The following is a 10004-nucleotide window of genomic DNA, read 5'->3' as shown; positions in this document are numbered from 1 at the left end:
GTTTCTTCAAATTAACTCATAAATCCACCTGAAGTAAGAATTTTTGGTTTAATCTTGTGTATTTGCTATTTTGTATTAAACTAAACAGAGTAATGGAAGACCATAGTTTTTTAAAGAAAATTTACATTTAACAATTATAAAATAATTTAAATCAGTAATTTCTGATATGAATTGAACTTGCTGTATTTGTCAAGAAAATAACACTTTATCTATTAGGGATTTATCTTTATTGTTTAGTAATTAATTCCTGTGTAGTCGCCCCAAAAAAAAGGAGTATCCAGAAATGTTACTTACTTTATTGTTGTTTGATATTTTGTTCACAAAATTGGGTATATTAAGGAATACAGGAAGAAATTGGACAGATATAATGAGTATTTTTGTTTCAAACTTCTTATTTTAATCAAAGTATATTTTCCATATACCTTTATGGCATTTATCACTTGATTTTGTGTATTTTGTTTTCTCTACAATTAGTAAAAGTAAGACTAAGCGCAGGACTATTATTGTCCTGAAGTTCGTCTTATCCTTTTAGTTTGAGTTTTGTTCATTGCCTTTATTTAACTAATGTGAGATTTTTTGCTTTTCATTTATTATGTATCCTATTGTACTAAAAGTTGCAAATATACTTTTTAGCTGTTAATTATTTCGCAAATTGGTAAATGCCTTGCAGTTTTCTTCTATTTTTGGACAAGTTTTACAGGCTTAATTCATTCTTTAGTGCCAAAAAGCAAGCCTAAGAAGAATTATTGATGCAGTCGATTTTATTAAATAATTCTTGAAAAGAGATCAGAATTTGTTTGATAAAGGACAGTGGCAACCGTATTTTTGGCAAGAGTAAAACTGGGATGCAAAACCACGACTAATGAAATATTTTTAAAAGTATTTCCATAAAAAAAAAAGAACAAATTTTTGTTTATTGTTCAGTGTACATTACGCGTACACGTACGTAATCTTTTGTGAGTGATTGTAACTTTAATGAAATTACAATAGATTTCATGTCGCATGTTCGGTGCGTTTTCCGTTTTCCGCTGATCAGCGAAGGAGAACGCGCGGAGGACTAGTGGGGATGAAAGCTCGTCTAGTGGGGAGCGGACTCACCAGAGAGCGCAGCGGGAAAATAAAGTCGCAGTGTGTCGGACATTGAACTCATGGTCTCAATGTTGACATTCCGGTTACAACTCTCTCTCACTCTTTCTGCCTCCATTTGTACGTTATCAGTCTGTCTCATTCTGTGTTAGATTCGCTCTCAACTTCAAGTAAACATTACAACAACCGACCTACACATAGATAAAATTTACTTATCATAACTATAATAATAACAACAACAATATAACAATGATGTTAAAATGCCTTTGTTATTATTATAGTTATGATAATAACAACAACAATATAACATCATTGTTATATTGTTGTTGTTATTATCATTATGATAATAATAACAACAACAATATAACAATGATGTTGTTGTTATTATTATCATAACTATAATAATAACAACAACATCATTGTTATATTGTTGTTGTTATTATTATCATAACTATAATAATAACAACAACAATATAACAATGATGTTAAAATGCTTTTCTATGTATCACAGCAACTTATACATTCATACGATGAAAATAATGTATCTGAACTATGGCGTCGTACCGTTACAAATATATCTTTTGCTGGTAGGTAGAGGTAGGTCAGGCATTCACGGCAATCGTGTAGGCAGGTGATATAATAATATCCACACGTTAATTGAAATAAGGGCCGACNTTCAAAAATTACAATAAATAGAATTTATTTTCTCGGAAGCAAGTTTAGTATGCTGCAAATTTATTTTCCTGAAATCATTTTAAAATAAAACTGATAGTTCTTCCGAGACCATAAGGCATTCCATGGAGAAATTTTATCAAAATTAGGTAGGCAGGGCTCAATTGTTTTTTTGAAAGTTTTAATATATACGTGTGTATACAGGGGTAGATATAATTCACGTAAGGATACTTCAGAGAAATGTTTAATATTTTACACTTAACTTCTTCTGTGCATCATTCCCAGAGTTGACCTACGTTCAATGACAGTAAGAACATGTTCCTTTTTTGGAAAGATTCATCTAATGAAATAAGTGCTTTAGACGTTTTTACCGATTGTAAATTAGGAATAGAGACAGGTGTTTGATCTTGAGCAAACAATAAAAGTTTTCTACGGAAATGATTACAATCGTAAGCGTAACTTGACGATTCATTGTAAGACGTTCGCAGTAGGTCATGGTAGTTTTTAGGCCGAAAGGCCAATAGGCGTAGTTTTGTGTTGTGCGAAAGTCAAGTTGCTGTTCGAGATTGGTCAGTTTGAATCGTGACCCCGTTCTGGCCAATGGCAAGTCCCGACATTTATAATTCACACATCGTTACGCTATCAACCGCTACAAATATTTCGCGCAAATCGGGTGCTTAGCTAATCAGGACGCGGGCATAAGTCAATGTTGTCCTGGTCAGTGCTCCCAAAGTTGTCTTAATTTCCTATTTTTTTCTGAAAAAGGTCTCGCAGTCGTTTCTTTAGCGCCTTCCTGTATATTGAATCTAATTTTGAGTACCTACAAGTCTTCAAATACAGTACAACCTTTTAAAATTTAAAGTTCAAGAGAAACATTAAGTACAATTTGTAGTATAAAAAGGGTTTATGATGAGGACATTGAAGGACTTCTGTGTAGAAGCACCCGGAATACAAGAAACACAAAATAATGTTTATCTTGTAAAGCCTAAACAATAAACTGATATTCCCCTGGTTCTGGTCTACAGGCTGTCGTCGGTTGGAGTTGGTTCCTAACTCGCTAGTCCACATCCAGCATCGAAGATGGTAGGACCTGTGAAGAAGCTCACTACCCATGTTAACGAAACGTCAAGAACCAACTTCAACCGACGACGGCCTTTACACAGCATCGGTTCATTTCCTGAGCTAATTTTCGCATTTCTCTAAAACTAGAATAGCCAACATACTAAACTAAGTCTATCTCTACTTCTTATAACTCCTACTTCTGCTTCTAATATGTTTCTAACTAGCACTTTATGCCTGAGAAGGTGTCCTGCCAAACTCGTCTACTTTTTATTGATTTCCACAGCGTCCTCTGTTTTCTTGCTTTTTCTAATACCTCAACCATGAATTAAAATTAAAAATACAGAATAAAAGAAAGACATTGTTATGTTTATATAAATAAATCTAGTTTACGTATGTTAACGGATTATGCCATTAAGAAATTAAATTAGATTCNCTAATACTTTCAATTAAAGCAGTAAATTTATTATCTATATATGATAAACAATTAATTGTTTGGATGCAGAAAATAACAAGAGCTGTTACATAACGCTAGGACTAGAAAATTATAAATTCAGCTCATTTTTAGCAGACTTTTATCGTTAAAATTGTATTAATGTTTGTTTCAATTGTAGTTTTCCACGAAGATTTGATGAAAACAGTTATTTCTTACATCCATGGCATTGCAAATTTAAAATATACATAATCCATAACACATGCACAAAATATAACAAGTTAAATTTGTGTTGAAGGCCGTTAATATTGTAGCATGGTATGCATAAGGTAATCCCAAAAGGAACATTAATTGTAAACATTGTTGTAGTACTGTAACTGATCCTTCAATGCGATAAACTTCAAATATCCAATAAATTTGCCATAACCGACCATTACTAAAACAACAATTATAATAAAATATAATTTCAGTTACTTTTTTACGGAGAGAATATTCACAATTACAATTAAAAATACAGAATAAAAGAAATACATTTTTATGTTCATATAAATATAGTTTACTTATGTTAACGGATTATGCCATTAAGAAATTAAATTAGATTCTGGACTTTTTGTAAATGTGACAATTAAATTTTGGCCTTAACGAAGTTCTAATAAATATTTTAATTAACAGTTGTTATAAGCTAGTTACATAGGAGGGTTGGGAAGGGGTTAATAAGTACTTATATCTTTAGTTATATTAAAAACGTGTATTTCTCACTAGAAAAAATCCTTGTACATACATTTTCGTTTGCGACTGTATGATATCAGGGAAAAATGGATAGGGAGGGCAATGTACGTTGTGTTGGGAAATCGCATAGGAGGGTTGGGAAGGGGTTAATAAGTACTTATATCTTTAGTTATATTAAAAACGTGTATTACTCACTAGAAACAATCCTTGTACATACATTTTCGTTTGCGACTGTATGATATCAGGGAAAAATGGATAGGGAGGGCAATGTACGTTGTGTTGGGAAATCGCATAAATCGAAAGTAGTTTTCAATTTTCCACAAACAACAAGAAGAGGAGAAATAAGGATAAGCGCTAGTGCTTTCTAAGAGGGTGGGCCATATCCTACAGGAATCGATCGTGAATCTCGCTCGACTTGCGTAATGGTTACCATGGAAAGTGTTGGCCCAGGTCATGAGGGGTCAAACCCGGTCCTTCCGCAAGCATGTTTCTCTTGCCCCACCAATGTTTTGATTTTGTTTAGGGGTTACCTGACATAGTAGTTCGGAGTTCAACGAACCACTAAATTCACTCCGATGTCCAAAATAGAGCCGATCACGTCAAAAGCCACAAACAGAATTATAAATATTACGAGCCCTTACAGCTATTAAACTATTGTAATGCAGACTAAACCAATCAAATTATACGTACGAATTTTTATCATTGGTATGATATAATGATTCACTAATAATAAAATTACAAGCACAAGTAGTTACCAAACTACAATTAGCAATATATTTATTTTCTCATTAGAATTTATAAATCTTAATTTAATTGTAAGATAAAGTAACTGAAAGATGTCACCCCCTGCTTAACTACATCTAATGTCTGGTTATCTTCAAAAGTAATCTGTAAATTAATATTTAAAAGTTCCATAATTCTTGGTAGTTTTGTGCTATTGGATAACTTATTTCTAGACATTTAGAACGAAAAGAAGTTCACAATATATTAATAATGGGTTAGCATAGAAACTGAACTTTTTTTTATTTGGTTAATTTAACAAAATCACCCATTGTCGTCAATTAAGGGTGACCAAATTTAATGTGGAAAGTTGTCTGATACTGAGAAAATTATCTTCATAAAAATTATATTCTATTTTTATATGATCTTGTACTTTATTTATTGAAATTACATCTGAATATTACTCGAGTTTTTCGGAGTCCTAAATATTTCGTATGTTGATTGCTGTAAAAGTGATAAGTAGCTGTTTTGAATATAGGTCGAGCTAAAAAATAAAAAGGGCTAAGAATAGAGGTTAAGTTTTAAATTGGTGTTAGAACAATGTGTAACCCAAAAAGCTCTGCAATTGAGTAACGCCGACCCCGGATTTTAGGCGAGTATCCCGGACTATTCCGGGTTGAATGTGCCTCGTTGCACAAGTTCGTTGAACCTTATCGATCCTATGCAATTTCACTTTTATTTTATTTTGACAGTCATAAACGAATTCGCTTTAAGTGGGGGTTTGTTTTAGGTCCTTATTTTTTTTCTATATAATGCTGAACAAATTCCATCAACTAAATCATCTTTCGTTTCTTTCTTACTTCGCTACTTCAATTGTAATTCCTTAAAACGAAACAAAAATGATTCACGTATGTTGTTGTTGACTTAATTACTTAAAGTGACACGTTTATAGTAAAAGAAACAAATAAAAAAACTTTAGGTAACTCAATCAATCCTTGTTTATAGCTGGTTATTTTTACTCAAACATTTTGAAAACTATTTATCAGATATTTTTAGCTTTGAAAAGTTCGTTTTAATTCTAATCCTTCCAATAATGTTTGCAGCCATAAAGTGGCTCAATAAAAGAATCAGCTGTCGTGTTAATCCATACAGTTTTGTTAAGACAAAGATTGGGCTTCCGGGTGAGGGTCGCATTAATAGTTGGTGAAGTGCCAACATTTTCAAAGACAATGCAGTCCTCTTCTTCAAAGGGAAAATAGACAAAAAGGAAAAAAGTACTAACGCGACCAGGGAATGGAATTTTTTATTATTTTTAAAAAAATCAGACCGACGTTTCGTATTCTGCTTTTAGGCCTTTTTCAAGGTAGATTAATCTGATCGATTAAATATGATACTCGGTAGTACGGAATTGTGATGTAGTGAAGTGTATCAATTACTTAACTCTGTTGTATAAATAAATTATTAGAACGAACACTGCATAAAGATATCATTTTTAAAAAAAAAATATAAAATCATAAATAAAATAAATAATAAACCATTAAAAATCACTTGATAACATTTAAAACTGACTTAAGAATAATGACCACTAATCAGTGGTGTGCTCCAAAAAAGTGCAGTGTATTCTTTATAAATGTGACGAAATGTATATCTATGGGTAGATCAAAGTGGATAATCATTGAAAACTAAATTAAAAGAACATGTCTAAGTACTGTATAGCTGAGCATAGCATACTGAATAGCCACCAGTTACGTACAGAAAATACGAAATTAATTAATAATCGGCTTGATGATTCTAGATATAATGAATGAATTCAACTTCANTTGATTTCCAAAATACCATTTTTATAATTTATGGCGTTTTTGAATATTGATATGAAACTAATAGAGTGAAATCGAATAAGATTTACTTTTTTAAACATTTAATTATTAAAAATTTGTAATAATTTTTAACACAAAACATTGAATGCAATTGTAGCTTTTGTATACCTTCGTATGTTAAATAAAAAAGTTTTGTTGTTAAACGTTTTTCAAGATATTTTAGGATTTTGCACGTTTATAAACAATGTGAATATTTAATAACAAGTGAAAATATAGACAGACACCGATTTGCCAAAAAAAAATAAATAAAATATGCTTAGAGAAACGGTTTACTTCTATTAAAACCTTCACGGACACCCTAAGCAGTTCAAGGCATGTGACTGTTTCATTGAAAGCAAAATTTAAACTAATTATTTGAAAACCTACCTAGCTAGTCACACATGCACAGGAATGTGACAATGGCTTCAACCCTTTAAAACCCTATAATACAATTTCCTTCTGCTCGTGTAATAAAAAATAGGATAGAATACCTAATTGTCATTTATTCTTCTCATTTTTATATTAGCAAGAGCTTTATCAACATTAAATTTTAATTTGCGGCTTTTAAAATGTTAAATAGTACAACTGAACAAACATTTTAGCGAAATGTAGAAATATTGTGCACAATACGATTTCGTATTACTTGATTAATAAGAAATAGGACAGCAATCCGCATTTATATTTATAATAACAACAGGATTAGTATGATATCGTCATGCAAAGCTGGAGAATAGGGCAGATGACGCGCTTCAAGGTTCGTGGAAATGAGTAGGTGGTAGTTGAAACTAAAGAGAATTATTGTCTGTAGAATATCTAGAAAATCCAAAGAAAAACTTGGAGCAGTGCAGTGGATGGTAAACATTTAACCAAATCTCTATAAGTTTGCCTAATTTTTTTTTGTGTTTATTTTAAAACGTNCCATTTATTACATTTATATTTATAATAACAACAGGATTAGTACGATATCGTCATGCAAAGCTGGAGAATAGGGCAGAAGACGCGCTTTAAACTTCTTACAAGGATAGTGAAAATGATGAAAGAAAAACTTGAACCAGTGCAGTTGGATAGTATACATTGAACTTAATCTCTATCCGTTTGTCTAAATTTTTTTTGTATTCATTTTGAAACGAGAAGTTTTTTTGTACTAGTAGTAAGTTGAAAGTTTTTGGTGTTTTGCTCTATTTGGTTGCTGATGGTGTTAGTATCATGTTTATTAATTTGTAACATCTCAAATAGGTGGAGAAATTTACGTTTAGGTGTTTTTTTTTAGAAATTGTTTGAAAGTTAGGCAATTTTCCGAAATTCGTTCAGATTTCTACATTTATCTATAGCGTAACGATGCTCTTTAAAACTTGTTCTTATAGATCCTTCTGATTGGCCGACGTATTATTTATTAGTTGCTGATTTCTCTATTGAAAGCCTATCGGGACTACCTTAATTGAAATCTTATCAGCGTCGTTGTGCACATGGGCAAAAATGTGAGCCTGCATTTGGCCGTTGCATCGGCGACTGCACTTTCGGGTATGCAGGCGGCGCACGCCAGAATGTGTTGTTCTAGGTCGGCGTCGACACGGCGTCGTCAGCGCTAACGGCGACGACGTCGTGCTCGTGCAGTTGCATTTTCCGACGCGTTTTCCACCGATGCGATGCACCGACAAGAGCAACAGCGACGGCAGCGGCATCGGTCGCGACGATAGCTTTAGCGGCCTGCTGCGACGCTCGACGGTCGCGGACAAAAGCTCGTCGAACGTTCGGTCGCGAGCTTTCGACCGAGTTCGCACACAACCGAGCCGCGAACGTCATCAAACTGCATCTCGCGCGCGCTTTTATGAATTATCCGCTGCGCTCAACAATCAAATTCGACTGTTTTTTTGGTGGGTGATAATCCATTTTCATTTTTTACTTTTTCGAAACGTTTTTGTCAAGCACTGTGTTGGTTCGGTGTGAATGGCAAAAGTTTTGTGGTTTTGGACAGCTTTTTAAATTCAAATTGAAGCTTACGTCGATTACAGTACGTAAAATGTATAATATATAAAAAATGTAGGAATGCAGTATTTATGAATTGTGCTTTGTTTTTCTTTAACTGCTTCTTTGTTTGCAAAGTGCTTTAACTGTGTATAAGATTTTCTTCAGGAAGAGCAATATTTCATTCAATAGGTTCATCTAGTAGTTGAAAAGCTGAATATATTTAAACCTACCAATACTAAATCGCGCTATATATAGCTATTTTATTAACAATAAATCACAAAATGATTAATTAAATATAACAGTTAAGTCAATTCATTTTACTCTAAATACAAGTCAAAATTTCATATGGAGTTCAAGAATTTTAAGTCAAATTTCATATGGATTTCAAGAATTTTCTCGCGTACGAACCCCCATAAAACGTATGAAGAATATTACAAGTTATAAGCTACTATAACAAAATTAATATAATTGACACATATGCATGCAAATTTAGGTATAAAAATACAACAGGATTCGAGTTCTTAAAAATTTAGAAAAAAATCCTTTTTAACGTAAAAAAGCATTACTTTCAATGACTTTAAGACAGTAAGGTCGTTACTACTTTTTTTTTTAAACTTCTACTTTTTATGTATGCTGATTATAATTTAAGTGACGTATATGTGCATCTTTTTGATAAAATATTAAAAATATTTGACATTTCAATTTAAAAATCTAGAAATGATAACGAAACCGCTATTGATTGGTCTATTTTTAGCCAGCTACTAAAACAATTTCACTATCGAATGCAAAGTATTAGTTGATATTTGTGTAAAAAGAACAGCAGCAAAGATCGCTTACCTTTGATTAATATTTAAAATTGAGAAATTATTTCGTACATGGGCATGCTTAAAATCACGCTAAACTGCAAGGGGTTGATATAACTTTCCTTCAAAAGTGAAAATTCAAAATGGCGACCGTAGTGTTTCCGTTACCGCTACGAATGATCTCTGCGTCTCTAGAAAGCAGCTTATTTACGAATAATATTGCAAAAAATGGTAAGTCTGCCCTCAGATTTTTGAATACTTTTTTCTATTATCGTAAATTACCCCTGAAATATTGTTGAAAATTGAAAGCCTTGTACCACGCGTGTATTCAACTTTGACCTTTAAAATTTTCAGGAGCAATTTTTTCGATAAAATTCGTTATGGTTTTTAATCAGTAGCAAAAATAATAGAATGTTCAACATCGACATATTTATAGATTGAAAATCTACATTTTCTGTCGCTATGCATATTCTTATGGTAGTATTTCATTAGATTTATTTTCAAGTGCATCCCAAGGTTAAATGACTAGAAACATTTTGCACTGAATATGCATTTATTTTGAGCTTCAGCTAACAACAGTTAATTTTGCAGTAACTGCATTGTCGAAAAGATGCCTTACATAAAAAATTTTGGCCCTGGGCCATTAATATTTATATATTTTTTTATTTGAACTTTGAC

The 10004-nt window shown here is 32.3% G+C and overlaps 1 protein-coding gene across 1 annotated transcript in view; it reads left to right on the top strand.

The window, feature by feature from the left end:
* The first annotated feature begins 8164 nt into the window (after nt 1-8164).
* The window catches only part of LOC108736892, a 34241-nt gene continuing 32401 nt past the window's right edge, over nt 8165-10004 (top strand). Inside the window, exon 1 of the mRNA XM_025973707.1 lies at nt 8165-8566. The gene's annotated coding sequence lies outside the window, so the exon portion shown is untranslated. The remainder of the gene's footprint in view (nt 8567-10004) is intronic.

This window comes from Agrilus planipennis, unplaced genomic scaffold (genome assembly GCF_000699045.2).
Source record: "Agrilus planipennis isolate EAB-ADULT unplaced genomic scaffold, Apla_2.0 scaffold55, whole genome shotgun sequence".
Classification (NCBI taxonomy): domain Eukaryota; kingdom Metazoa; phylum Arthropoda; class Insecta; order Coleoptera; family Buprestidae; genus Agrilus; species Agrilus planipennis.
The sequence above is the reverse complement of the archived record's forward strand: the minus strand, read 5'-3'. Positions and strand labels throughout refer to the sequence as shown.